Source organism: Arachis ipaensis, chromosome B07 (assembly GCF_000816755.2).
Source record: "Arachis ipaensis cultivar K30076 chromosome B07, Araip1.1, whole genome shotgun sequence".
Lineage (NCBI taxonomy): Eukaryota > Viridiplantae > Streptophyta > Magnoliopsida > Fabales > Fabaceae > Arachis > Arachis ipaensis.
Window position 1 is genome coordinate 59,181,029 of NC_029791.2, and position 4,398 is coordinate 59,185,426.

A 4,398-nucleotide genomic window follows, 5' to 3' on the forward strand; every position below is an offset into this window, starting at 1 on the left:
AATGTTTGCATTGGTATACTAATTTTTTGTTGATTGGTTAGATGAAGAACAAAGTCTAGAGAGCATAACTAGAGAAGAGTAGAGTGATTAACCCTAGACACTTGAGAGATTAGAGTGCATATACACTACCAGTGAGGGTTCAACGCTTGATTTTATGTTCCCTGCTTTCATGAGCTATCTTCTCACAAGTTTACTTGTCTTTTATTATATGATTTGAATTAGTGGAATCTGACTTATGTTTGTCTGAAGGAACTCATCTACTTTTAACCAAGTAGACAGAATCATCATAGCATATAGTTGCATTCATAGGTTGCATCTCATGAGTCTTACTTTCTCCCATTCATTCTTTATATCTCCTTGAGCTTAGCATGAGGACATGCTAATGTTTAAGTGTGGGGAGGTTGATAAACCACTATTTTATGGTTTATCTTGTGCTCAATTGAGTGGTTTTATCAAGTCTTCATGCACTTAATCATACAGATTGAATGATTTTACAATTCCTTCCTAGTTTTGTTCCATAATTGAAATCTTGCTTCCTAAGCCTTTAAATTGTATATTTTTAATTCTCCTTTATACCATTCGATGTCGTGATCTGTGCGTTAAGTGTTTTCAGGCTTTATTGGGTAGGAATGACTTAGAGGATGATAGAGAGGAAGCTTGCAAAAATGGAAGGAGCACAAGAAATAAAGAAGACAACCAGCAAGGAGCGACGCGCACACATGGCTCACGCGTGCGCGTGAATTGGGGTTCGCACGGCAACGCGTGCGCATGCCTGACGCGTACGTGTGACAAGAAAAATTTCCAAACGATGCGCACGAGTGACTGACGCATACGCGTGACATGCGCTACCTGCAGAAATCGCAGAAAATGCTAGGGGCGATTTTGGGCCGAGTTTGAACCCAGTTTTTGGCCCAGAAACACAAACTAGAGCCAGGGGACGAGCAGAGACTCAACACACATTCTCATTCGCATAGTTTTTAGTTTTAGTTTTAGAAATCTTAGAGAAAACTCACTCTTCCTCTAGGTTTTCTATACATTCATAGTTTTTATGCTTTTGATGCTTGTTTTGGATATTGAGAAGAGATACTACCTCCATTGAAGTCGCTATTATTCTAGTTTGCTTTCTTATTCCTTTACTCTTTTGATTACCTATTAACCCTGTTCAGATACGTATGTTGCATTTTGGGATTTATTAATGCAAAGAATTATTTTTACTTTTAATTAATTTTCAATTCTGATTCTATTTAATTTATCATGCCTTCTTCTTATATTTCTGTGAACGTTATATCCATGTCAATGGAGTAGACTCCCAACTTGACTTGGAGGTTGATTAAAAAGAGACCCTTGAGTTAGAATGCTCAAGTGATTAGTTAAATTGGAAGTTGTTGGCTAACTCTCTAGGCACTAACGCTAATCCTTTCCAAGGGAGAGGATTAGGACTTGTGAATAAGAGTTAGCTCAATCACTTGACTTTCCTTTATTTAGTAAGGGTTAACTAAGTGAAAACAACAACCTCTTGATACTACTCTTGAGAGAATTCCAACAAGGATAGAACTTCTAATTAATCTTCCCCCGATCAAGGCTTTTTATTTTGAATATATAAATCTCTTTCAATTTTCATTGCTTTAATTTGCAATTATTTATTTTCTGTTTTTCAATTTTAAAATTTCTCGAAAAAACCCCTGACTAATAAAATAGCACCCTTTTTGTCAACTCGTTAGGAGACGACCTGGGATTCCTACTCCCAGTATTTTTATTCTAATTTTGTGACAACCCTTCTAAATTGATAAGCATATTTTGGTTGTTTAAGAACTGTACTTACAACTCTATTCTTACTATAATTTCTTAATTGGCTGATTTTCGCCACCATCAAGTTTGCATTGAATAAATGTTGATACCCTTTGTTTCTTTCTTGAGTTTAGCATGAGGACATGCTTGGTTTAAGTGTGGGGAGGTTTGATAAACCCCAATTTTGTGGTTTATCTTGTGCTTAATTTGGGGAATTTCATCACCTTTTCTCACATTTATTCAATGAAATAGCATGATTTTGTAATTCTCCCTTAATTTGTGCTTAAGTGTAAAAACATGCTTTCTAGGCCCCTAAATTAGTGATTTTTGTTTCCTTTAATTCCATTCGATGCCTTGATGTGTTTGTTGAGTGATTTCAGATTCATAAGGCAAGTATTGGATGGAAGAAGTGAAGAGAAAACCATGCAAGGAGGAGAATTCATGAAGAAATGAACAATTGGAGAATTGAGGGCCACGCGCACGCGTCATCCACGCGTACGCGTGCATTGAAGATTCGCAGGCCACGCGCACGCGTCACCCACGCGTACGCGTGAATAGGAGTTTTGGCCAGCGATGCACACGCGTCACCCATGCGTACGCGTGACGCTCGGCACGTAACTCACTTAAAGTGAAATTGCTGGGGCGATTTCTGAGCTGCCCAGGCCCAAACCCAACTTGTTTCTGAGGGTATTTCATGCAGAATTGAAGATTGAGCAAAGAGGACCACTTAGTTAGTCATGATGAGCCTTTAGTTAGTTTTCTAGAGAGAAAAGCTCCCTCTTCTCTCTAGAATTAGGTTAGGATTAGGTTAATTTCTCTTAGATCTAGATTTGATTACTTGATTTCATCTTGTTTCCTCTATAATTTCTTGTTCTAATACTTCAATTCTTCTTGGTTCTTTTGTTAATTTCCCTTTGATGTCACTTTTATGTTTGTGAATGCTCTTGTTGGATTTGGATTTGGATTTCCTTTAATGCAATTGATGTTTCTTTTATGCTCTTGTGGTTAATTGTTTTGTTTATTGTTGATTTCTTGCTCATGATGGTTATGGATCTTGTTAATTCTTGCATTTTGTGATGTTTACTTCTATTGCACTCTAGGTGTTTGATGAAATATTTTCTCTAGTTTTTAAGTAGTTCTCTTTACTCTTGGCCTAGGCTAAGGGGATTGAGTGACCTTGAGCTATTGGGTCTCATTGAATTGGTGATTTGAAACCCTTAGTGGTCAATTTGATAACCATTGACTCTAGCCTACTACTAAGTTAATTAGTAGCTAGGTTAGGACTTATGGATTGATGTTGATCAAGCCATTTGACGTACTTCAAGCCTAGGAGTAGATATTACGTACTTAAGGCTTTTGGAAGTAGACCTAATGAGCGTGGTTCCTCATAATTGTCAATATATAGTTCGTAGACAAGGATGGTGATCTCAATTACCTATGTCTAGCCAAGAGTACTTTTCCTTTCTTTTGTTAGTTAATTGTTCATTTACTTTTCTTGCCATTTATTTTCTTGCCAAAACATAAAACCAAACCCCTTACCCCCTTTATAGCCAATAATTAAGCACTTCATTGCAATTCCTTGTGAGACGACCCGAGGTTTAAATACTTCGGTTAATTCTTATTAGGGTTTGTAGTTGTGACAACCAATATTTTTGTATGTGAGGATTCTTTGTTAGTTTAGAACTATACTTGCAACGAGATTTTATTTGTGAAATTCTAAATTGTATAAGGAAGCCGAGCTATCAATGACCTGTTGCCAATCAGTTTCAGGGACTGAATTGAACAAATACGAAGGTAGGTGGAGACCAATTTATATTTTTATAGTTATTAAGAAGTACAATGTTAATTGGATAAATGGTTAGAAACCAAAATGAACTTTTACTCAAAATTAAATAATGTGATAATTAAGAATAAAATATATTTTTATTTCTTTTATTTTTTGAATAAAATACATTTCTAAAGTGATACATCTTATATGAACATCATATATTAGGAAAGAACACCATCCCAAGTTCTAAAAAATGAGAAAGAAGTTAAAGAACAAAGAGATGATGACAAAGTTGATAGATATTAGAACTACAAAAAAATCTTATATCTAAAAGTTACGAATTTGAATCTTTTAAATTTTAAATTTTTATTTTAGTGGGTAAAGTGTAATCTCTCACCTTTGAATGGGTTCTCTTTCATATTTTCTATTGGTTCCACTTATGAAATAAATGGTGAGATATCACATTTTTTCCTCTAAAATAAAATTCAAACTTTAAAAAATTCAAATAAAAAAATTACATCGAAAAACCTTGTTTTAAGTGAGGACTTAGAAGGAGCACAATCAGATCTCCTTTAAAAATAATGTGCTCTAATTTTATAAATAAAGTACAGTTATGTTTTAAAAACTTTGAAAGATTCGAATTAGGTCAAGTATGGAAGAAAAGCTCAGATAATTTGAGAAGACTTAAATTTGATACTTTCAAGATTAAAAGAAAAAATAATTATGACATATCTAAATATTCATGAAAAAGGGATTTGAATTGTGTTTAATTTTTTTTGGAAATAAATAAATTTTAAAAACCTATGTGTCTTTAAACTTGTGAGCAACGAGATGTGGTAGAA